The sequence below is a fragment of the Bombina bombina genome, chromosome 5 (assembly GCF_027579735.1).
Source record: "Bombina bombina isolate aBomBom1 chromosome 5, aBomBom1.pri, whole genome shotgun sequence".
NCBI lineage: Eukaryota > Metazoa > Chordata > Amphibia > Anura > Bombinatoridae > Bombina > Bombina bombina.
In genome coordinates, this window is record NC_069503.1 from 497,915,516 (window position 1) to 497,942,978 (window position 27,463).

Sequence of the window (27,463 nt, forward strand, 5' to 3'; positions counted from 1 at the left end):
ATTTCATGTTAAACAATAAAGATCATTTGTTGTCTTTAAAAACATTATCACCAGAGGATTCTGTCGTGGGGGTAGTTATGCCGACTAACTCTCCCCACGTGTCAGACCTTTTGACTCCCGCTTTAGGGACTCACGCTCAAATGGCGCCAAGTACATCAAGTGCACCCATAGCGTTTATTTTACCAGGGGATTCTGTCGAGGGGAAAGTTATGCCGACTAACTCTCCCCACGTGTCAGACCCTTCGACTCCCGCTTCAGGGACTCACGCTCAAATGGCGCCAAGTACATCAAGGGCGTCCATAGCGTTTATTTTACAAGACATGGCAAAGGTGGTGAATTATACTCTGGCAGCAGTATTAGTCAGACTACCTGAAATTAAAGGAAAGCAGATAGCTCTGGGGGTAGATACAGAGCATACAGACGCTTTAAGAACCATGTATGATACTACCTCACAATATGCTTAGTCTGTGGGTGATTTTTTTTTTTTTGACTCAGGGAAGATGATTTAACCTGATTCTGATATTTCTACATTTAAAATTTATGCTTGAGAACCTCCACTTGTTGCTCAGGGAGGCTTTGGCTGCCCTGAATGAATGTGTACAATCGCAGGGCCAGAGAAATTGTGTAGACTGGATAAATAATATTCAGTGCCGGTGTGTACTGATGTTTTTCCAATACCTAAAGAGGTTTATTAATTTTTTTTTAATAAGGATTGGGATAGACCAGGTGTGCCGTTCTCTTCCCCTCCTATTTTTTTAGAAGAATGTTTTCTAATAGTTACGACCACACAGGACTTCTGGCAGACAGTTCCTAAGGTGGAGAGAAGAGTTTCTACTCTAGCTAGGCGTACCACTACCTCTGGCGAGGACAGTTGTGTTTTTTAGATCCAATGGATAAAAAATGTTTATTCAACAGGGTTTTATCCTGCAGCCCCTTGCATACATTGCTTCTGTCACTGCTGCTGCGGCGTTCTGGGTTGAGTCTCTTGATGAGGCTTTACAGTTAGCGACTCCATTGGATGAATATATTTGACAAGCTTATGCTAGCCAATTCCTTTGTTTTCTGATGCCTTTGTTCATTTGACTAGACTAACGGCTAAGAATTCTGTTTTTTACTATACTGGCGCGCAGAGCGCTATGGCTTATATCATGGTCAGCTGTCGTTACTTTAATAAATAAGCTACTTAACTTCCCTTCAAGGGGCAGACCCTATTCGGGCCTGGTTTGGAGGAGATTATTGCTTATATCACTGGAGGAAAAGGTCATGCCCTTCCTCAGGATAGGTCCAAATCAAGGGCCAAGAAAGGTCTAATTTTCGTGCCTTTTAAAACTTCAGGGCAGGTGTGGCATCCACTTCCTCTAAGGCAAAACAAGAGGGAATTTTTGCTCAGTCCAAGGCGGTCTGGAGACAATCGGACCTGGAACAAAGATAAGCAGGCCAAGGAGCCTGCTGCTGCCTCTAAGGCAGCATGAAGGAACGGACCCCTATCCGGTAACGGATCCTATAGGGGGCAGATTTTCATTCTTTGCCCAGGTGTGGGCAAGAGATGCCCAGGATCCCTAGGCATTGGAATTTATATCCCAGAGATATCTTCTGGATTTTCAAAGATTCCCCCCAAAAAAAGGGGAGATTTCGCCTTTCCAATTATCTGCAAACCAGATAAAGAAGGAGGCATTCTTACATTGTGTACGAGATCCATCCAGTTCCAAGAGAGGAACAGGGACAGAGTTTTTACTCAAATCTGTTTGTGGTTCCCAAGGAGAGGGAACCTTCAGACCTATTTTGGATCTAAAGATCTTAAACAAATTCCTCAGAATTCCGTCTTTTAAGATGGAAACTATTCGTACTATCTTAACTATGATCCAGTAGAGACAATAGAGGACTACAATGGATTTGAAGGATGTTTATCCTCACATTGTGATGCATAAAGATCACCATCGTTTTTCAGGTTTGCCTTTCTAGACAGGCATTACCAGTTTGTAGCTCTTTCCGTTGGGATATCTACAGCCCCAAGAATCTTTATGGAGGTTCTGGGGTCACTTTGGCGGTCCTTAGGCCGCGGGGCATAGAAGTGGCCCCTTATTTAGACGACATCCTGATACAGGCGTCAAACATCCAAATTGCCAAGTCTCATACGGACGTAGTACTGGCATTTCTGAGATCACATGGGTGGAAAGTGAACAAGGAAAGAGTTCTCTATCCCCAATCTCAAGGGTTTCCCTCTTAGGGACTCTGATAGATTCTGTAGAAATGAAAATTTACCTGACGGAGTCCAGGTTGTCAAAGTTTCTAAATTTCTGCCGTGTTTTTCATTCCATCCGCGCCCTTCGGTGGCTCAGTACATGAATGAAATCGGCTTAATGGTAGCGGCAAGGAACATAGTACCGTTTGCACGTCTACATTTCAGACCGCTGAAACTATGCATGCTCAGTCAGAGGAACGGGGATTACACAGGTTTGTCCCCCTGTTAAACCTGGACCAAGAGACCAGAGATTCTCTGGTGACTATGTTGGGTCCATCTGTCCAAGGGTATGACCTTCCGCAGGTCAGATGGGACAATTGTTACAATAGATGCCAGCCTTTTAGGTTGGGATGCAGTCTGGAACTCCCTGAAGGCTCAGGGATAGTGGACTTAGGAGGAGACCCTCCTTCTAATAAATATTCTGGAACTGGGAGTGATATTCCATGCTCTTCAGACTTGGCCTCAGTTAGCAACTCTGAGGTACATCATATTCAGTCGGACAATATACACGACTGTGGTTTACATCAGCCATCAAGGGGGAACAGAAGTTCCCTAGCGATGTTAGAAGTCTTACAATAATTCACTGGACAGAGACTCTCTCTTGTCTATCAGCTATCCATATCCCAGGTGTTGAGAACTGGGAGGTGGTTTTTCTAAGTCATCAGACTTTTCTTCCGGGGGAGTGGGATTTCCTCCGGAGGTCAAGACCAAGCAGGAGAGGGCTTTGGTGTTTTTGTCAGCGCCTGCGTAGCCACGCAGGACCTGGTATGCAGATCTGGTGGACATGTCATCCTTTCCATCACGGTCTCTGCTTCTGAGACAGGTCCCTCTACCTCAGGGTCCTTTCAACCATCTAAATAGAATCAATCTGAGATGGACTGCCTGGAGACTGAACGCTTGATGTCATCAAAGCATGGCTTCTCCGAGTCAGTCATTGATACCTTAATACAGACATGAAAGCCTGTCTCTAGGAAAATTGAACATAGATATGGTGTAAATATCTGATTGTTATGAATCCACGGGTTACTCATGGAGTAAAGTCTGGATTCCCAGGATATTATCTTTTCTCCAAGATGTTTTGGAGAAAAGGGTTGTCAGCTAATTCCTTAAAAGGGACAGATTTTTACTCTGTCTATTTTTTTGCACAAGCGTCTGGCAGGTATTCTAGACGTTCAGGCATTTGGTCAGGCTTTGGTTAGATCCAAGCCTGTGTTTAAAACTGTTGCTCCACCATGGTGCTTAAACCTGGTTCTTAAGGTTCTTCAAGAAGTTCCGTTTGAACCTTTTTTGTTCCATAGATATCAATCTTTATCTTGGAAAGTTCCTTTTGGGTAGCTATTTCCTCGACTCGTAGAGTCTCCAAGTTATCTGTGTTACAATGTGATTCTCCTGATCTGGTCCTTCGTACGGATAAGGTAGTCCTGCGTACCAACCTGGGTTTTTTTCCTAAGGTGGTATCTAACAAGAACATCACTCAAGAGATAGTTGTTCCATGCTTGTATCCTAATCCTTCCTCAAAGAAGGAACGTCTATTACACAATATTGGATGTGGTTTGTGCTTTAAAGTTTTACTTACAAGCTACTACAGTTTTCATCAAACGTTCACCTTGTTTGTTGTCTATTCTGGACAGAGGAGAGGTCAAAAGACTTCGGCAGCCTCTCTGTCTTTTTGGTTAAAAAGCATAATTCTTTTAGCTTATGAGACTGCTGGACAGCAGCCTCCTGAAGGGATTACAGCTCATTCTACTAGAGCTGTGGTTTTCACTTGGGCCTTTTTTAAATGTGGCTTCTGTTGAACAGATTTACAAGACGGAGTCTTGGTCTGCGCTTCATACTTTTTCAAATTTAACAAATTTGATACCTTGCTTCTTCCGAGGCTATTTTTTGGAGAAAGGGTTTCTTACAGGCAGTGGTAACTTCCGTTTAAGTACCTGCCTTGTCCCTCCCATCATCCGTGTACTTTAGCTTTGGTATTGGTATTCCATAAGTAATGGATGATCCGTGGACTGGATACACTTAATAAGAGAAAACATAATTTATGCTTACCTGATAAATTTATTTCTCTTGTAGTGTATCCAGTCCACGGCCTGCCCTGTCACTTTAAGGCAGGTAATTTTTTCATTTGAACTACAGTCACCACTGCACCCTATGGTTTTTCCTTTCTCTGCATGTTTTCGGTCAAATGACTGTGTATGGCAGTTAGGGGAGGAGCTATATAGCAGCTTTGCTGTGGGTGGACTCTTGCAACTTCCTGTTGGGAAGGAGAATATATTCCATAAGTAATGGATGATCCGTGGACTGGATACACTACAAGAGAAATAAATTTATCAGGTAAGCATAAATTATGTTTTTCAGTTTATCTGGTAAAATTTCTCTTAAGCTTATATCTTTCTTTAAAATATCCCAATGGTATTCAATCATTTTCTCTATCTCTTTATTCTGGGCACAAAAATCAAGTACAATTGGTCCTTTATATGATGTTTCTAATAATCTTTAAATAAATTGGCTTGTTGGGGAAAAAACGTAATCTTCACTACAGTTATGTCTTAATCTATAGAATTGGCTGTTAGGGACGTTAAGTAATCATCTACCCAAATGACAACTTTTTTGTTCAATATAATTGTTAACTTCCAAAGGTTTAAAGAATTTGCTTGTGTGAATGTTCCCCTCTTTATTATAAAATACCAAATCCAAGAAGAGAACTGAAGTTTGACTATATTCCCATTTTAGCTCAATATTACAATACTTTTTATTCAAATATGTTAAAAAATAATCCAGCTCTATCTTTGATCCTTTCCAAATGAAAAATAGGAAATATATGTACCGCTTATAGGTCACCAGATTTGCACCGAGGTCAGATTGGTAAACAAAAATGTTCTCCCAAACTGACATAAAAAGATTGTTTGCCTAACACTTGTTATTAATTTTTGGCTGTGGATGATATATTTTACATGAGTATATCTAAGAGACATAATTATTCAAAAATGGTGGGTTAGTGTAATAGGTTGTTTTGGTGAGAGAATGTCCACTAACACTTCAATAACTCTAGGTTTCAATGTCCATTGGGTCAGTAATTTATACACTGGCACAGAATCACCAATATTCTCAGTGCAACCTTGCATGACTCTAAATTCTAAGCCTCCAACCAGCTCTGTGTTGTAAGAGACTGGTGAAGGGAGGACATACAGCAGATATTGCCCACCTTGGGGAGTTTCAAATCTGTGAATCTATGGTTATCCATTCTGTTCCAAGCTAAGATCCTTTATTGTTCACCACCTACAATAAGTATTGAAATTCGGGAAATCCAGTCCCCTATTTTGTAGTTTTCTACACATGGTTTATTCAATGCTTTGTCTTACCTCAGACAAAGGTGTTCGGGGTACACTGGACTTGTTTCACATAAGTGGGTATTTAAAGGGCCTGCAGGAAATCAAATAGTCTGGAAGTCTATATAAGAGACCGGTTCTTAATGCTTCTTTCTACCCTCAGCTCCCAAACCATCTATTCTGGCCTGCTGCTCTCCATCTACCCTGCTGTATTGTGCTCCCTATGTCACATTGGGTATGGATAGAGCTATGCTGTAATGCTTTCCATGTGAGCCTCTTATTGGGAGCCTTTTCCACAGGTAAGCTTGCTAATCTGAACCTGGGAGCACCAATCCCCAGTGTGCTGCTTCCTGCAGTCCTCTAGTAGATGTGCTCTTTCCCGCCATTCCCATGCCTCCGCTATGTGGAATCCCACTACCACACCATTAGCAATCACATGCTCATACAGCCATTGCAAAGTCACTGCAGGTGAGTGAGAAAAATAGCGGGCATGTCACCACATTTTAGGGGGGAAGTGTGCTTGTAATTGGAGCATAGATTTAAGCAGACATAGTACTCGAAGGTCTGCTACGCACCTTGTATTAGTTGTATTATTGATCTGTAATTCTATTTGTGTTAGTGGGTAAACATTTGAAGGTTATTGTTGCATTTATTCTCTCCCCCCCCCCTCTCTCTCCCCCCTCCCCCTCTCTCTCCCTCCCCCCTCTCTCTCTCCCCTCCTTTCCCCCCTCTCTCTCCCCCCTCTCTCTCCCCCCATCCCCCCTCTCTCTCACCCCCTCTCTCTCTCCCACTTCTCTCTCTCTCCCCCCCTCTCTCTCCCCCTCTTCTTTTGCTCTCTCTCCCCCTCTCTTTTCCTCTCTTTTTCTCCCCCCCCTCTCTCCCCCCTCTCTCTACCCCTCCCCTCTCTCTCCCTCTCCCCCCTTCCCTCTCCCCCCTTCTCTCTCCCCCCCTCCCCTCTCTCTCCCTCTCCCCCCTTCCCTCTCCCCCCTCCTCTCTCTCTCCCCCCCTCTCTCTCTCTCTCTCTCTCTCTCTTATCTCTCTCTCTCCTGTCTTTCATCTTTCTCTCTCTCCCCTATCTCTCTCTCTCCTCTCTCTCCTTTTTCTCTCTCTCCCTATCTCTCCCCCCCTCCTCTCTCCCACCCTCTCTCTCTCCTATCTCTCTCTCCTCTCTTTCATCTTTCTCTCTCTTCCCTATCTTTCTCTCTCCTCTTTCTCTCTCTCCCCTATCTTTTTTTTTTTTAACTAAAATATTTGTTTTCTACTGAGCTTTCAATTACATAAGTAAGTCCAGAGCAAATTTTTTTTTTTACTTTGTTTTCTATGTGCTGTGTAGCACATACATAAGTCCGGAGCTTTGAATTGACTGCGTTGCGCTGTTTTATTAATTTTTGTGAAGCCTTGCAACGCTTTCAACTGATAGTCACGCAACAACTCGCGCCGGTGTGGATTCAGCTGCTGTCTCGCGCTGAGGCTAAGTGTGTGGGTGCGCACGTGTGCGAGGTAAGTGTGTGGGTGCGAGGGTGCGCGTGCGAGGTGCGGCCAAGTTTGTGGGCGAGGGTGCGTGTGCGAGGTATAGGTGCGCGTGCGGCCAAGTTTGTGGGTGTGTGGGTGCGAGGGTGTGCGCGTGCGGCCAAGTGTGTGGGTAGGTCCTGTCAGTTTGTGGGCGAGGGTGCGCGTGCGAGGTATAGGTGCGCGTGCGGCCAAGTTTGTGGGTGTGTGGGTGCAAGGGTGTGCGCGTGCGGCCAAGTGTGTGGGTAGGTCCTGTCAGCTGTCAGCTGTGCGCGTGCGAGGTGTCTTCTCAGCTCGGAGGTGCGCGTGCGAGGATCTAAGGCCAAGTGTGTTTGTCTCTACTGCGCATGACGGCTTCAGACAAACACACTTGGCCTTTTATAATACAGGATATTGTGGCAGTAGGCCACTTATTAAAAATGAAGTCAAAATCAAACTGTTACATGCACATTCATGCTCCTACCTCAGTACAATTTCATAGAATGGATCTAGGTTTTAAGCAAGGAAACTAAGAGAAAGAGTTTATTTGATTAGCATAAATTGGAAAACTTTTTTAAAATCACACATTCTAGGGCTGATTTATCATTTGTCTGGCGGACATGATCGCTGACGGCATTTATCATTGCACAAGCAGTTCTGGTGAACTGCTTGTGCAATGCTGCCCCCTGCCGATTTGCAGCCAATTGGCCGCTAGCAGGGGTATCAATCAACCCGATCGTATGAGATTGGGTGAATTGATGTCCGCAGCCTGAGGCAGTGGACCAGTTAAGGAGCAGCAGTCTTAATTTCTGTTTCCGGCAAACATGAAGGCGCGCATGGAAACAGAGGTATTTGGCCCCATCTGAAGCATGAAAGTTTAATTTGGACTTTCATATCCTTTTATAGATAAAGTGTAACATGCAAACAGTGCATGAGAAGATATGTCAGGCTTCCCTGAAGAGATGGAAGCCAAAATTGTGTGAATTTTCAAGCCTTACTATGCCAACATGAATGTTCAGATAAGGCCTTTCTTCTAAGACATAAATACTTATGATGCACCTACTGTTGTTTTGCTAAACTGTTAGTAGATATATAAAATAGACTTTAATAAGAATTTGTCAAAAATGCAACTAAATATTCCAAGAATGTCTGGTTTGGCTGAAGCAATTTTATTTTGTTAATTGGTATTTAAATTAAAAACATTTCACAGCCCTCCAGGCTTTTGTTGTATATCGGTATCACTCTTGGTTTCAGTGTATAGGGTTATGGGTTTAATTCCCCTTGGCGAAAATCTAATGAAAAACAAAACATTTAATACTCCCATAGTAATTTAAGATTTCAGCTTGTTTGATGTATAGCAAATTTCGGATGAAATACAACCAGTTTCAGGCTTGGATATCACTGTGCTTGCTGTTAAAACACTAAGGGCCAGATTAAGAGTAGAGCGATATCGTGTTTTCACGATTTACGCTAGAATGATTACCAAAACCTCAGAGCTCAGGTTAACTGTTTTGCAAAGTGTCACAAAACACATCAAAATTACATTATTCAGTACATCTAACGCCATCTAATAAAAATTATTTAAAAAATATTGTACAAAAAAAAATGTCAGGTGTAGAGATATACATATACATGTCTAAATATATATATAGATGTATATATATATATATATATATATATATATTATATATATATATATATATATATATATATATATATATATATATATATATATATATATATATATATGTGTGTGTGTACATTTATATTTATGTATTTATATATGTGTATATGTATTTACAGACATATAGTACTATGCAAAGTTATAATGCTCATCTATATCTATATATCTTCTTATTTATTTTTTGTTGCATGTGTGATGGGTGTGTGTGATGATTTGGGGCCCTTGAAACTTATTCTGCATTATCTTGTTTGATATGAGCTAAAGAATAAATATATAAGCTGATTTTTCTCTGTATTCTAGTGTTAGGATTATATATATTGATTAGTCTAGGGGTAGTGACAGTACCTCATCCCATGCACTTGCTTTAACATAGTCTGATTTATTAAGTTTATCTGTGCTGTCACAATTAGAATTTATATTTATGTATTTATATGTGTCTTTATGTATTTACAGACATACAGTACTATGCAAAAGACTTAGGCCACCATTAAATTTGTAGTTTTAGCAAAGTTTTAATAATGATCTATATTTATTTTTCGGTCTCTTTATTAAGATACAAACAGAAAATACAGGAAATATGTACACAAAATATGAAATCCCCCACAATTTTCAGAAAAAAATGGCAAAATTCAGTATTTTGTGTGACCTCCCTAGGTACTACGCACATCTTAAACTCTTTGGGGGAGACCGTCCTGAAGTTTTCTGAACTAATCTTCTGGAATATTATACCAGGCTTCTTTTAGCACTTCCCAGAGTTCTTCTTTAGATTTAGGTTGTCTTTTGTTTATTTCTCTGTCCAGCTGATCCCATACTGCCTCTATATTATTCAGGCCTGGGGGGGCCTATTTAACAAAGGTCTGTCGGACCTGATCCGACAGTGCGGATCAGGTCCGACAGACCTCGCTGAATGCTCCATATTCAGCATTGCACCAGCAGCTCTTGTGAGAGGGGTGTCAATCAACCCGATCGTACTAGATTGGGTTGAATTGCGGTGATGTCTGTCCGCCTGGTCAGAGCAGGCGGACAGGTTATGGAGCAGCGGTCTTTAGACCGCTGCTTCATAACTGTTGTTTCTGGCGAGCCTGCAGGCTCGCCAGAAACACAGGCCCTCAAGCTCCTTCTGGAGCTTGATAAATGGCCCCCCCTGGACTCTGTGGAGGCCAGTCCATGACTGTCAGTGTTTTATCATCTGTTTTACTCTCCAAATATGATTTCACTACATTAGCAGTGTGCTGGGGTCATTTATCATGCTGAAAAATAAAACCATTCCCAATCAGGTGCTTTCCAGAAGAATGACATGATAAATTAAAACCTGTCTGTACTTTCCAGCATTCATGATCCCAAAAATTCGGACAATATTACCAACACCAACGGCAGAAATGCAGCCCCGAACCAGGACAGACCCTCCACCATGTTTCACTAAAGGCCGCAAGCATTGATTCTTCCATCTCTCTCCAACTCTTCTTCTCACATATTGTCGATGATTTGAACCAAAAATTTCAAACTTGGATTTGTCACTCCATAATTATTTTTTTCCACTGATCTTCATTCCAATCTTTGTGAGCTTTAGCATATCTTAGCCTTTTCACCCTGTTCCCCTTCTGAAAAAGTGGTTTATTGACTGCTAGCCTTCCACAAAGACCATTTCTGATCAAGCTTCTTCGGACTGTAGAAGAATCAACTTGGCATCCCGATGAAGCTGCCAGATGCTGACCTAGGTCCTTGCTAGACTTTTTCTGTTCTCTCAAAGAAGAAACTCTGAGAAACTTCTCATAAGATTGTTTTGCCTTACAATCCTTTTTTGGCCATTGACCTCTCCTGATTCTTCAAATTTCTTTATAACAGCTTAAATACCACTTCTTGAGTATCCAGTTTGTTTGATGATTTCCCTTTGAAAGTGGCCTTGCTGATGCAGAAGTACGATTTTATGTCAGATTCTGTAATCTTTGGCATTTTGAATGGAATGATATGATTGTAATGTGTTCTTAATAGCAAGCTTCCAATGAATTAAACTCATACAACATGTGTATGTAATGCTCAAGCATGTCTTGCACAAACCTGGTGTAATAGACATTTTTCACAGCAGTCATTTTGACATAAAATAATAAGACAAATACAGCTGTTGACATTAATTAGGGTTCCATTCTATTTAGGTTTACAAGCACCCGGTTCCTGCTATTGCTAACTAAATACTTGCCACTTTAGCCTATAGAAGCTGTTTTTCTGATTTGTTTTCTGTTTTTTATACTGCATACAAATATCCTGTATTTTCAGGTTGTATTCTAATAAAGAGACTGAGAAATAATTATATATGGCTATTATACCATTGCTAAAACAACAAATCTAATGGTGACCTAAGACTTTTGCACAGTACTGTATATATACATATAAACACACATGTACACATATATGGACATACAGTTAGGTCTATAAATAATTGGACACTGATACACGTTTTGTTATTTGGTCTGTTTACCAAAATAAATCGAAGTTACAGTTAAATAATGAATATGGGCTTAAAGAATAGTCTCTCAGCTTTACTTTGAGGGTATTCACATCCAAATTGGAGGGTTTAGGAATAACAGCTCTTTAATGTGTAGCCCACTCTTTTTCAAGGGACCAAAAGTAATTGGACAATTGACTCAAAAGCTGTTTCATGGACAGGTGTGGGCTATTCCTTCATTATTTCATCATCAATTTAGCAGGTAAAATGTCTGGAGTTGATTCCAAGAGGCCTATTTATCATATGTCTGTCGGACCTGATCCGACAGTGCGGATCAGGTCCGACAGACATCGCTGAATGACGTCGCTGGTGCAACGCTGCCCCCTGCAGACTCGCGCCCAATCGTCCGTCAACAGAGGGTGTCAATCAACCCGATCGTAATAGATCGGGTTGAATTGCGGCGATGTCTGTCCGCCTGCTCAGAGCAGGTGGACAGGGTTATGAAGCAGCGGTCTTTAGACCGCTGCTTCATAACTGCTGTTTCTGGCAAGCCTGCAGGCTCACCAGAAACATGGGGCATCAAGCTCCATTCAGAGCTTGATAGATAGGCCCCCATCTGTTGCATTCACATTTGGAAGCTGTAGCTGTGAACCCATAACATGCGTTCAAAGGAGCTCTCAATGCAAGTGAAACAGGCCATCTTTAGGCTGCAAAAAAAAAAGAAATCCATCTCAGAGATAACAGGAACATTAGGAGTGGCCAAATCAACAGTTTGGTATATTCTGAGAAAAAAAAGAATGCACTGGTGAGCTCTGCAACACAAAAAGGCCTGGACGTCCACAGAAGTCATCAGGGTGGATAATCATAGGATCCTTTCCATGATAAAGAAAAACACCTTCACAACATCCAGCCAAGTGAAGGACACTCTCCAGGAGGTAGGCATATTATTATCAAGTCTGCCATAAAGAGAAGACTTCACAAGAGCAAATACAGAGGGCGCCATGTACTAAGAGGCGAAGCTGTCCGCTCGCCTCCGCTACACACGGGCAGCGGATCTATTGATCCGCTTGCCCGTATGTACCATTACACACTCATCGGAGTGTGTAATGCCCGCCCCTTCAATCACGCGACCAATCACGCGACTGAAGGGGCTGTCAATCACCGAGAGCGAGCGTGCTCTCGGTGATTTTGCTTCGCCACCTAAGAGGTGGCGTAGGCTGTAGGAAGCAGCGGTCTAATAACTGCTGCTTCTTATATTGCGGGAAGCAGGCTCACATATGCGAACCTGCCCCGCAAAGGCTCCGGAGCAGCTTTTGCTGCTTCGTACATGGAGCCCAGAGTATTCACCACAAAGTGCAAACCATTCATTGACCTCATGAATAGAAAGGCCAGATTAGACTTTGCCAAAAAAATATAAAAAAAGCCAGCCCAGTTCAGGAACAGCAATCTTAGATAAAACTAAGATTAACCTGTACCACAATGATGAGGGGAAAAAGTATGGAGAAGGCTTGGAACGGCTCATAATCCGAAGCATGCAACATCATCTGTAAAACACGGTGGAGGCATTTTGATGGCATGGGCATTCAATGGTACTGGGTTACTAGTGTTTATTGATGATGTGAAAGAAGACAAAAGCAGCCGGATAAATTCTGAAGTGCATAGGGATATATTGTCTACTCAGATTAAGCCAAATTTAGCAAACTTGATTGGACGGCTCTTCACTTTACAGATGGACAATGACCCAAAACATACTTCCAAAGAAACCAAGGAGTTTTTTAGGGCAAGAAGTGGAATATTCTGTAATCACCTGATTTTAACCCAATCGAAGAAAGACCCACAAACAAACAACAACTGAAGACAGCTGCAGTAAAGGCTTGGCAAAGCATCACAAAGGAGGAAACCCAGTGTGTGGTGATGTCCATGCGTTCCAGACTTCAAGCAGTCATTGCCTGAAAAGGGTTCTCTACAAAGTATTAATAATGAAAATTTTATTTATAATTGTGTTAATAATTTGTCCAATTACATTTGAACTCCTGAAATAATGGGACTGTGCATGAAAATTGTTTCAATTCCTAAACGTTTCATACAATATTTTTCTTCAACCCCTTGAATTAAAGATAAAAGGCTGCACTTCAATTGCATCTCAGTGGTTTCATTTAAAATCCATTGTGGTGGTGTACAGAGCCAGAATTATGAAAATTGTGTCAGTGTCCAATTATTTACGGACCTAACTGTATATATAAGTGCATTGGAGCCCTTTGCTGAAGTAGTTGAAAACATGTAAAAGCATATTTATGCAATATTCATATTTAATAAAGTGTTATAGTGTGTTTTTACTGTAAATATTTCACATTCCAATGTTCTGCACATAGCAGAATATGTTCTATGTATTTATAAATTGATATTCCTAGATATATCTTTATATATCTATATATAGTATAGATATAAATTGTTCCAAAATACCATCAGATATATGTAGAAATTTGTATTTATGAATAAATAAAACATATTCTGCTACGTGAAGAACAATGGAATGCTACTGAGCATGTGCACAAATTCACAGAATATACATATATGCATTTGTGATTGGCTGATGGTTGTCACATGATTCAGGAGGAGTGGAAATAGACATAACTGAAATTTGTTAGAAAAAAAATCTACTGCTCATTTGAAGTTCCGACAATGGGGTAAATTTATCATAGTGCGAGCGGACATGATACAATGTAGCGTATCATGTCCGCTGCACATCGATAAATGCCAACAGCGTACACTGTCAGCATTTATCATTGCACCAGCAGTTCTTGTGAACTGCTGGTGCAATGCCACCCCCTGCAGATTCGCTAGCAGGGGCTGTTAATCAACCCGATCGAATACGATTGATTTCTGTCTGCGGCCTCAGAGCAGGCAGATAATTTGTGGAGCAGCGGTCTTTAGACCACTGCTTCATAACTGCTGTTTCCAGCAAGCCTGAAGGCTCGTGCAGAAACAGGGGCATCAAGCGCCATACGGAGCTTGATAAATCGGCCCCTTAGGGCTATTGCATTGTCTTTTTATCATGCATTTGTTGATTAAGCAAATCTACTGTATTTACTGGTCCTTTAATTTATGTAATCTGAATCACTAGTGGATCTATTACATGTTTTTGTTTACGTTTAACAGAATCTAGAGCAGATGCGACTGGTAGTGTTAATCTATGTATATTTACAGGTTTAGAGGGTCATGTAACCAGCTTTAAACTGGGGGTTATTTAAAGGGATATTGAACCCAAAAGTTTTCTTTTGTGATTCAGATAGAGCATGCAATTTTAAGCAACTTTCTAATGTACTCCTGTTATCAATTTTTCTTCATTCTCTTGCTATCTTTATATGAAAAAGAAGGCATCTAAGCTTTTTTCTTGGTTCAGTACTCTGGACAGCAGTTTTTGATTGGTGGATGAATTTATCCACCAATCAGCAAGGACAACCTAGGTTGTTCACCAAAAATGGGCCGGCATCTAAACTTACATTCTTGCATTTCAAATAAAGATAACAAGAAAATAAAGAACATTTGATAATAGGAGTAAATTAGAAAGTTGCTTAAAATTTCATGCTCTGTCTGAATCACAAAAGAAAAAAATTTGGGTTCAGTGTCCCTTTAACACTGGAGTGATTGGTGAGGGGTTTATTGAACTATGTGGAAATTCTGGTAGAATTAACAACCACATTTAGTTATGTCAATTTATATGTTCCATTTCTATTACAGGATTGCTGTAATGAAATTGACCTGCTTCTTTATGTTTGAGTGACAACTTAAACTCCTGAATTCACAGTAAGTTGTTGGTTTTCTTTTTTTTTACTATTAATTATATATGCTAGTTTTATTACCTCTTTTGTTCTATTTAATAGGCATGTTTAAGGACAAAAACATTTTTTTGGACAAATTATTTATCACAAAAAAAAATACAAAAAAACTTTCTTTTTTCATCCGATTTTAAGAGAGTCATTCAGAATGTATTTGTTAACAAAAATCCATTGTTTCCACTCTTTATTTTCACATATTCATAGAGGAAGATGATTCTTAAAACAGATGCTTGTAACTTAATAATATAACCTTATGGTAAAGCTTAAAGGGATACTAAACCAAAAAAATCATTTTATGATTCAGATAAAGCATACAATTTTAAGCAACTTTCTAATTTACTCCTATTATCAATTTTTCTTCGTTCTATTGGTATCTTTATTTTAAAAAGCAGAAATGAAAGCTTAGAAGCCTGCCCCTTTTTGTTTCTGCACCCTGGATAGCGTTTGCTGATTGGTGGCCACCATTCAGCAAGCGCTTACCAGGTGTTGAACCATAAAATGGGCCTGCTCCTAAGCTTTAATTCTTGCTTTTCAAATAAAGATACCAAGGGAACGAAGAAAAATTGATAATAGGAGTAAATTAGAAAGTTGCTTAAAACTGCGTGCGCTATCCGAATCATGAAAGAAAAAATGTGGGTTAAGTATCCCTTTAAGCCATAGGTGCGTGTGTTTCTGGCGAGCCTGCAGGCTCGTAATAGAAAAGAGAAATTTGATGGCACCACTACAAACGAATAGTTAGAGTCTCTTCACCATCCACAATTAGGGCAAATTGGCCTCAAAATATAGCATATATTTGAGGTGTGGTGCTTAGTATCAAAAGCTGCATTTAACTTATATTCAATAGAACAGAATTGAACAACAAGGATACTATAATAGCAAAAATTCCAAAAGAGTTATGTGAAGCAATGCAGGCAGCACAACTTGGATGTAGTAAAATGTAAAAAAACTTTTTATTCCATCATTTAAAAATTATTGTACAAGCACAGATACAAGTGTTACCCAAACACACAGGGGAAAGACTGCCTTCCGACGCGTTTCCTGCTCAGACTGAGCACTTCATCAGGGATGGCAGATGTCTCCCTTACACACTATTTATTGGGGTTGAGCCACTTAACCCTTTGTTTTCATAAGTTCAGTCTTTTCTCTTCAACAAATGTTATTACTGAACAAGGGCAAAAATGCGTTCAACTCCAACAAATCATACAAATTCTAACATAAATGTTTCATAGGTTACTTCAATATTTATATTACATAAAACTCATCTACTATTTATTTAAACAAAGAGAGTCGTTGCCAAACAAAAAATCATGAAAAACTCTATAATATATCACTTCTACAAAGAAGATTCTTGCTATTAGAAGAAGATTTCAATAAATAGTAAGTAGTGATAGTGAAGCTGTATTAGATGTTATTAAATTATTAGACCGAACAACATATGTTCCTGAATGTAATTTGATAAAGATTGATAGACATTTATATAAATAAATAGATATGGAAATAAACATTTTGCAATTTAATACTATAATAGCACTCATGAGACTCAGTGAATTATTTAAATTGGAGAACTTAAGGTCACATAAGTTAAAAAATATTAATCTTTATTAGAACGTTTTTAAAATAATGGGTATAGTTAAAACTAAAATGTTAGCAGAAATTAATACCTGACTAATAATGGGTTGGTGCTAATAGTTAAATTTGTAAGGCTCAGAATTGGATATACTTAGTATCTCCTGGTGTGGTAGCAAAATAATAATAATTACCAATCTATAGTTACCATTCAGTATATCAACTAGTATACTGTATACAAATCCCATCAATATTTGCCCTAAAAGTCTTGGTGCTTTGTAGATTCTGTTATTATTTTGGAGCTGAGATTATATCAGTTCCACTTCACTTAGATTATAATGACAATATTGACGCAAATTGTTCTTTAGTAACAATTGTTGAACAACTCATATAAATATTATATTATCTGATTGGTATATTTTCAGATAGCAAGCTAACCACTAGTGAAATGTCAGGCTATAATATAGCTTATGAACCCTGAATTGTCTGGTAGATATTGTGTATTTCAGCATGATTGGTGTATACTTTATTAGTTTTCATAGTTCACATATTATCTTTGAATCTTTAAATGCATATTTAAATACGGTGCTTATTTCATTGTGATTTGGTTCTGGAATTAAGTCACCAGTTTCCAAAATAGTAATTCCTAATAGCACCACTAATACGGATTCAGATATACTTATTAATATTGTGAAACCACTGTTATATTTATATCACAGCAGAAAGTACCGGTCAGGTTATATAAAAAATGAAAATTAGCTGATATTTTCTTAACTGTTACCAACTAGATAGTTGATATTCAATAGTACAGCTATACATGTGCTTTAGTAAAAATATACGTTTACTTTTACAGGATTGTTGTTGTATTATTACGAGACAAGTATATTGTTACATCTGTCTCATCAACTCCCCTGCTAAGTACTAGTGACCAAATGAAGCGTACTATGTAGGACTATCAGCTGATTAAAAAATGGAGACCAGCTTAACCTCTCACGCTGAATATACAAATGGCTGCTGATTTGCTTGCACCCGGTCTAAAGAAGGACCGACATAGACCCCAATAATGAGATTCAAATTGCTCCTACTGGAGCACCACAATACCACAAATAATATCGGCTAACAAGTTTTAAAAAAAATTATACTATAGAGCTCCCATCAGCTCACACCCCTCTTCCTGACATGTTTGGTCGGGTTCCCGGCTTTCTCAAAAGCGAGGCACCGCCGACGCGGCGGCTTTTTGTGACTTACGTTCCGCCTCTTAGTTTAGTTACAGCCAATCCATACCCTCGAATATCGGGCTGACTTGAACAAACAACTTTACCCAGCGACAGCCCCAAAACATCACTGCTCTAGAGGAGATCTGCGTGCAGGAATGGGCCAACATACCAGCAACAGTGTGTGACAACCTTGTTAAGACTTACAGAAAACGTTTGACCTCTGTCATTGCCAACAAAGGATATATAACAAAGTATTGAGATGAACTTTTGATATTGACCAAATACTTATTTTCCACCATAATATCCAAATAAATTCTTTCCAAATCAGACAATGTGATTGTCTGGATTTGTTTGCACATTTTGTCTCTCATAGTTGAGGTATACCTATGATGAAAATTACAGGCCTCTCTCATCTTCTTAAGTGGGATAACTTGCACAATTGGTGGCTGACTAAATACTTTTTTGCCCCACTGTATTTTTTATATATTTTTTGCAGTGTAGGATCCCCCTTACCCCCTAACCTCCCTGATCCCCCCCAAACAGCTCTCTAACCCTCCCCTTCTACCTATTTGCTGCCATCTTAGATACTAGCAGCTGTCTGCCAGTACCCTGTTTGCTGCTAATTATGCAAAAAAAAATATTAAAAAAAATAACAAAAACATTTTTTTCTGTAGTGTAGCTGCCCCCCTCATTACCCTCCCCCTTCCCAATTCCCATTCCCACAACGGATCACAAATAGGATCCCCCTCTCCCTCATTACCCCTCCTCCCCCTTCCCCATCACTGCAGCTCAGGTTTTTTTTTGGGAAGTTCCTGTAACATGGCCTTGTGGTCCCACCTGCTCCCACCCTCCTCCAGTGATGGGCTGCCCACCTGCCTCCCTCCTAACCCTCCCACGCCACCAATGACCGGCACCATCGATGGCCGATGCAGAGAGGGCTACAGAGTGGCCCTCTCTGCATCGGCAACTGACAGGAGGGTATTGCACAATGTCTCAATATTGAGGCATCGCTGCAATACCCTGAGAGCATCGGGAAGCAATCGCTTCCAGCGCTCATTTTCACAGACGACGTACCAGGTACGTCCATTGTTATTAACTGGCAATTCTTGCAGGACGTTCCTAGTATGTCCTCGGTTGTTAAGGGTTTAAACTTTCACAGTTCAGATAGAGCATGCAGTTTTTAGAGACTTTTGAATTGACTTCTATTATCAAATTGTGCACAATCTTTTAATATGCATACTTTCTGAGGCACCAGCTCCCACTGAGCATGTGCAAGAAATCATAGTGTGTGTGTGTGTGTGTGTGTATATATATGAGTCTGTGATTGGCTGATGGCTGTCACCTGATAAAGTGAGCTGGCAAACTGAAGGAAATGTTAAAATTTGTCAGAAAAGAATCTGCGGCTCATTTAAAATTCAGAGTAAGTGCTATTGCATTGGTTTTTTTATAACACACCTTTTACTTTTTGAAGAATATGATGTGTTTATAAATGTTACTTATTATAACAAGCAAGGTTTACAAATCTGTATCTCCCTTGCCTATTAGTTATCTGTGAATATAGACCCTTTTTTTCATGATTGCTTTGCAATAATGGAAAAATAAGATGTTTACATCAAGATAGGGGGTAAAAGTGAATGTCAAAAAGTGCTCTGATCATTTAATACCTGTGGTTTAGAAAATAATATACATTTTTTTCAAAGTACTTAAATTCACTTTAGTTTCCCTTGTGTAAAATACAGAATAATACAACAATTACTCAAATTTTAACTTAGTTCCTTAACTGCTACGCAAATACAACTCTTTACTTGGCTGAGGAATTTGAAAATACTATTAAGTTATTGAAGAAATGTCTATTAATAAAAAACAGGTAATTATATTCTGGCATTTATCACAATGTGCACCAGTGGGAGATGAGACAGAACTCCCTCCTGGTATATCTAGCAAATATTTTAGCAAGTTGCTATGTACTAATGAAAAATTAAAGTGGCTTGAGCTAAGAAAGACTTGCTATGTAAATAATTCTGATGGAAATCATTTTACAGCTTTCAGTAAAATTAACTTTTCTTTCCCATCCCGCTAATGACACCTGTGGTGCAATGCTAGTACTGTGTGTTATAGCTGTCAGGTTTTCAGGATGTTTTATTAAATAATGCATCACATGATAGCCCCCAAACAAAGATCCCTACAGAGTAAATTTCTAGCAGCAACAGAATACAATGTACAGAGTACTCACTTGCTGGCTTTCTTTTTCAATGCCAGAGATCAGCAAATCCACCCCTACAAATGATCTAAATACAGCTGAGCTCTGGGCAGAAAGGAAAAGAGACCTTCACAGTTAGATTTATTGAAGCAGACTAATATCAGTGCAAGAGCAGCTTAAGACCAAGGAAAAATATATACGGCTAGATTACAAGTTTTGTCGGTAAAGCCGTGCGGTGCTAACGCTCCTTTTTTTTCCAGCGCTCACTTTAAACAACACTGGTATTACAAGTTTTCTGAATGACTGCGTTAGCCTCAGAAAAGTGAGCGTTGAGCAAATTTAGCGCCACTTCTCCCTGTAATACCAGCGTTGCTTACGGTAGTGGTAAGCTGGCTAAAACGTGCTCGTGCACTATTTCCCAATAGGAAACAATGGGGCTGAGACGGCTGAAAAAAAAAACGCAAAAAGCAGCGTTCAGCTTCTAACGCAGCCCCATTGTTTCCTATGGGGAAATACTTTTTATGTCTACACCTAACACCCTAACATGAACCCGAGTCTAAACACCCCTAATCTTACACTTATTAACCCCTTATCTGTTGCCCCCGACATCGTCGCCACCTGCATTATACTATTAACCCCTAATTTGCCACTCCGGACACCGCCGCCACCTACATTATACTTATAAACCCCTAATCTGCTGCCCCCAACATCGCCGACACCTACATTATAGTTGTTAATCCCTAATCTGCTGCCCCCAACGTCGCAGCCAACTAACTACAATTATTAACCCCTAATCTGCCGCCCCCAACTTCGCTGCTACTATATTAAATGCATTAACACCTAAACCTAAGTCTAAGCCTAACCCTAACACCCCTAACTTAAATATATTTTTAATAAATCTAACTAAAATTACTATAATTAAATAAATTATTCCTATTTAAAAATAAATACTTACCTATAAAATAAACCATAAGATAGCTACAATATAACTAATAGTTACATTGTATCTATTTTAGGATTTATATTTATTTTACAGGCAACTTTGTATTTATTTTAACTAGGTAGAATAGCTATTAAATAGTCAATAACTATTTAATAGCTACCTAGTTAAAATAATTACAAAATTACCTGTAAAATAAATCCAAATACACCTAACACTACACTATCAATAAATTAATTAAATAAATTAACTACAATTATCTAAAATAAAATACAATTAAATAAACTAAATTATAGTACAAAAACAAACAAACACTAAATTACAAAAAATAAAAAAATATTACAAGAAGTTTAATCTAATTACACCTAATCTAATCCCCCTAATAAAAAAGCCCCCCAAAATAATAAAATTCCCTATCCTAAACTAAATTACAAATAGCCCTTAAAAGGGCCTTTTGCGGGGCATTGCCCCAAAGTAATCAGCTATTTTACCAGCCCTTAAAAGGGCTTTTGTGGGGCATTGCCCCAAAGTAATCAGCTCTTTTACCTGTAAAAAAAAAGAAATACAATACCCCCCCAACATTACAACCCACCACCCACACACCCCTACTCTAAAACCCACCCGATCCCCCCTTAAAAAAAACTAACACTACCCCATTGAAGATCACCCTACCTTGAGCCGTCTTCACCCAGCCGGGCACCGATGGGGCAGAAGAGGACATCCGGACCAGCACAAGTCTTCATCCGACCTCTCATTCTATTGGCTGATCCAATCAGCCAATCGGATTGAACTTCAATCCGATTGGCTGATTAAATCAACCAATAGGATGTTTCCTACCTTAATTCCGATTGGCTGATAGAATCCTATCAGCCAATTGGAATTCGAGGGACGCCATCTTGGATGACGTCATTTAAAGGAACCTTCATTCAGTGTTAGGACATCGGAAGAAGAGGATGGCACCGCTTCGGCTGGATTGAAGATGGACCCCCTCCGCTCCGATTGTTTGAAGATAGAAGATGCCGCTTGGATGAAGACTTCTGCCGCTTGGAGAACCTCTTCTGCCCAAATTCGATGAAGACTTCTGGCCGGATCGGATGAAGACTTGTGCCGGTCTGGATGTCCTCTTCTGCTCCATCGGTGCCCGGCCTAGGTGAAGACGGCTCAAGGTAGGGTGATCTTCAATGGGGTAGTGTTAGGTTTTTTTAAGGGGGGATCGGGTGGGTTTTAGAGTAGGGGTGTGTGGGTAGTGGGTTGTAATGCTGGGGGGTATTGTATTTCTTTTTTTTTACAGGTAAAAGAGCTGATTACTTTGGGGCAATGCCCGGCAAAAGGCCCTTTTAAGGGCTATTTGTAATTTAGTTTAGGATAGGGAATTTTATTATTTTGGGGGTCTTTTTTATTTTATTAGGGGAATTAGATTAGGTGTAATTAGATTAAACTTCTTGTAATATTTTTGTTTTTTGTAATTTAGTGTTTGTTTGTTTTTGTACTATAGTTTAGTTTATTTAATTGTATTTTATTTTAGATAATTGTAGTTAATTTATTTAATTAATTTATTGATAGTGTAGTGTTAGGTGTATTTGTAACTTAGGTTAGGATTTATTATACAGGTAATTTTGTAATTATTTTAACTAGGTAGCTATTAAATAGCTATTAACTATTTAATAGCTATTCTACCCAGTTGAAATAAATACAAAGTTGCCTGTAAAATAAATATAAATCCTAAAATAGATACAATGTAACTATTAGTTATATTGTAGCTATCTTATGGTTTATTTTATAGGTAAGTATTTATTTTTAAATAGGAATAATCTATTTAATTATAGTAATTTTATTAGATTATTTAGATCTAAAAATAGATTTAAGTTAGGGGGGTGTTAGGGTTAGGGTTAGACTTAGGTTTAGGGATTAATACATTTAATATAGTAGCGGCGACGTTGGGGGCGGCAGATTAGGGGTTAATAAATATAATTTAGGTGTCGGCGATGTTAAGGGCAGGAGATTAGGGGTTCATAGGTATAATGTAGGTGGCGGTGATGTCCGGTCGGCAGATTAGGGGTTAAATAGTTTTATTATTTTGTTTGTGATGTGGGCTGGCCTCGGTTTAGGGGTTAAAAGGTAGTTTATGTGTGTTAGTGTACTTTTTAGCACTGTAGTTAAGAGCTTTATGTTCCAGCGCTAGCCCATAAAACTCTTAACTACTGACTTTTATATGCGTTAGGAGTCTTGGAGGTAGAGGCTGTACCGCTCACTTCTTCCAAGACTTGTAATACCAGCGTTAGGAAAATCCCATTAAAAAGATAGGATATGCAATTGACATAAGGGGATTTGCGGTATGGAAAAGTCGCAGAAGGTACCTGCCTGACTTGTAATACCAGCAGGCGTTAAAAAGCAGCGTTAGGACCCCTTAACGCTGTTTTTTAAAGCTAACGCCGAACTCGTAATCTAGCCGATAGTTAATTCTATATGACAAAAATGTGTATGACTTAAAGGGCAACTAAACCTAAAATCTTTCTTTCATGATTCAGATAGAGAATACAAATTTAAACAACATTACAATTGTTACAAACTGCTATTTGTAACTGGCCTTTTAAATGAAAAATTGCCCTGCTTCCATGGATCGTGGAGAAGCCTATTTGCCAGCCTCCTTCCTCATGACTATGGCCCCTGGAAGATTGTGCCCCTGAGAACATATTAACTTTTATTGGGTGTGTATGGCCCTTTAAGAACCGTCTGGGGACATATTGTGGCTTTGGTGAACAATGCCCCTTTAAGACTATGTCCCCAGACCTGTAAAATAGCTTGTCCCTGGCTTTCTCCCACTTGGTTCAGTGAATGGGACTTGCTGAGCCAGGTGCCACACAGGCAGAGTGTTCCACAGAGGGGGAGCACTGTTACAGAGGCATTGGTTTTCATTGTGTGCCATTAAGAGTTAATTTTGTTGAGCTTCAAGAAGCTTTCTAAATGCAAGTTTGCTGGGATCAGCTCTAATTAGGTTTAGTGATAAACCTTACCAGTGTCTAATCAGACTGCTAGTGATAAGGTGGACTGCATTGTTTTATTGTGTGTAACTTGTTATCTGCTGAAGTAATGTTGTAGCCTGTCAAAGGGAGTGTCTCTCTATCTAAATGCATCAAATGTGTGATTGGGTATTTTATGCCTCCCCCTGAGAGTGTCCTGTTTTGCATGTAACCTCAATAAAAAGCAAGCTGTGTGCTCCAGCACATCAGACCTATTTCTGACCCTCTAACTTGCAGCTTTGACTCATGTTTGTAGGGTACAGCTATCATCACTACAGGGATTGCTATGTTTTTCATACTCCCTTAGCTACAGGGATTGCTACAGAAGGAAGAGGTTCACCTACTGGAGCCTGGTCGTAGGTCCAGGGCGCAGAGCAGACGGCGAGATACCAGCCCAGCAGCGGTGGTTCATGGAGTCTGCGTTACTTATGGTGGCTACGCAGCAGTTAGAGTGTCTACGGTGCTGCTGCTCCTTGGCTGAGCGCTAGGAGCATCCTTTTCTACGGTCCAACTTCCAGCCAGCCTGGAGGTAACAGTAACATTTGGCGGCAGCGTTGGGATAGCGTCCTAGCGCAAGGAGCAGCACCCCAACAGCACTGGTATCGTAGGAAAGTTATTGAGGGCAACGCTAGCCACTGCGCAGCGTCCCTACCTACAGCAGCATGGAGCTGACAAGATACTGGTCAGAACCCTGTGAAGAGCACCTCAACCTGATCCGTCACTATGAGGGCGCTGATTTTGTTCCAGAGGTAAAGAGGCGGCTAGTCCGATATGGTCCAGACCCTGCACAGGAGGTAGTCAGTCGAATCATCCGAAAATTGGCTACTGAGAACGAAGCGGCACGAGCCTTTGAGCGCCAACTGTGGAGTTTGGGGGTATGGACACCTGCTCTCCAGCGAGAAAATGAGTTACAGGGGGCAGAGACAGTTGGTCCTGTCCCCCAGCAGCAGAGGAATATGCAGGGAATTGGGAGCCCAGACTCCATTCCCCAGCGGCAGGCTGAGTTACAGGGGGCAGAGACAGTTGGTCCTGTCCCCCAGCAGCAGAGTGAATTGCAGGGAATTGGGAGCCCAGACTCCATTCCCCAGTGGCAGGCTGAGTTACAGGGGGCAGAGACAGTTGGTCCTGTCCCCCATCAGCAGAGTGAATTGCAGGGAATTGGGAGCCCAGACTCCATTCCCCAGCCGCAGGCTGAGTTACAGGGGGCAGAGACAGTTGGTCCTGTCCCCCAGCAGCAGAGGAATATGCAGGGAATTGGGAGCCCAGACTCCATTCCCCAGCGGCAGGCTGAGTTACAGGGGGCAGAGACAGTTGGTCCTGTCCCCCAGCAACAGAGGAATATGCAGGGAATTAGGAGCCCAGACTCTGCCCTACAGACCCCCTTGTTACAGGGCTGACCTGCAAACCTCTCACCCCAGCAGAAGCGCTGGCACCAGGGCAGAGTGCCGCTGGCCTCTGCCCCCCAAGTACCACCAGCTATTTGCCCAGCTGCGCCAGGAAGGCCGAGGATGCTACACTTTCATCCTACAACCTCGAACCTACAGGCCAGTACTACTTATTGTGGGGGGGGGGCTACTTTGCTGCTAATGTTTATTTGTGGGTGGGTTGCGAGACAAACTTAGGCACTGACCGACAGAAGGTCAGGTGCCTGGTTAGTCTCCCTTCAAAAGGGGAGATATGTTACAAACTGCTATTTGTAACTGGCCCTTTAAATGAAAAATTGCCCTGCTTCCATGGATCGTGGAGAAGCCTATTTGCCAGCCTCCTTCCTCATGACTATGGCCCCTGGAAAATTGTGCCCCTGAGAACATATTAACTTTTATTGGGTGTGTATGGCCCTTTAAGAACCGTCTGGGGACATATTGTGACTTTGGTGAACAATGCCCCTTTAAGACTATGTCCCCAGACCTGTAAAATAGCTTGTCCCTGGCTTTCTCCCACTTGGTTCAGTGAATGGGACTTGCTGAGCCAGGTGCCACACAGGCAGAGTGTTCCACAGAGGGGGAGCACTGTTACAGAGGCATTGGTTTTCATTGTGTGCCATTAAGAGTTAATTTTGTTGAGCTTCAAGAAGCTTTCTAAATGCAAGTTTGCTGGGATCAGCTCTAATTAGGTTTAGTGATAAACCTTACCATTGTCTAATCAGACTGCTAGTGATAAGGTGGACTGCATTGTTTTATTGTGTGTAACTTGTTATCTGCTGAAGTAATGTTGTGGCCTGTCAAAGGGAGTGTCTCTCTATCTAAATGCATCAAATGTGTGATTGGGAATTTTATGCCTCCCCCTGAGAGTGTCCTGTTTGCATGTAACCTCAATAAAAAGCAGGCTGTGTGCTCCAGCACATCAGACCTATTTCTGACCCTCTAACTTGCAGCTTTGACTCATGTTTGTAGGGTACAGCTATCATCACTACAGGGATTGCTATGTTTTTCATACTCCCTTAGCTACAGGGATTGCTACAGAAGGAAGAGGTTCACCTACTGGAGCCTGGTCGTAGGTCCAGGGCGCAGAGCAGATGGCGAGATACCAGCCCAGCAGCGGTGGTTCATGGAGTCTGCGTTACTTATGGTGGCTACGCAGCAGTTAGAGTGTCTACGGTGCTGCTGCTCCTTGGGTGAGCGCTAGGAGCATCCTTTTTTACGGTCCAACTTCCATCCAGCCTGGAGGCAACCGTAACAACAATTTACTTCTATTATTTATTTTGCTTCATTTTTTAGATATCCTTAGTTGAAGAAAAAGCAATGCACATGGGTGAGCCAATCACACAAGGCATCTATGTGCAGCAACCAATCAGCAGCTACTAAGCATATCTAGATATGCTTTTCAGCAAAGAATATCAAGAGAATAAAACAAATGAGATAACAGAAGTAAATTAGAAAGATGTTTAAAATTGCATTCTCTTTCTAAATCATGAAAGAAAAAATGTGGGTTTCATGTCCCTTTAAGTCTTTAGTTGTTCATATGTTTATGTTTTTTTTCATGCATTCTTGGATGGGAATTTCCGCTAGTTTACTAATCATATATATTCACTATATGGCCAAAGGTATGTGGACACCCTACTATTTGTTAAGTTCAGGTGTTTCAGTCACACCCATTGCTAACTGGTGCATAAAATCTAGCACATAGCCATTATATCTCCATATACACACATCAGCTGTACAATGGTTTGTCTAAAAAATTGGAAAAAAAAGAGAGCGCTACCTGCACTCAAATTTAACAATTTAATAACAAAGAGCATACGAATAGTTATATGCATACCAGAATTAAAAGTTTAAAAGCACATCTGAGTCTTGAGGTAGACAATTTGTTGCTTCCAACTTTGTGCCCGAATCCGAGTGGCGCAGGTCTGTGTGCGCTTCTGAAGTAGCTTGCGTATTACAAGTTGAAAGTAAACGTCTTCGCTCTAGTACAACTGAATTTAACGGGTTTCCATATCCCTTTAAAATAGAGATACATAAATATACATGTCTAAATATGTATATGTATGTATACATATTT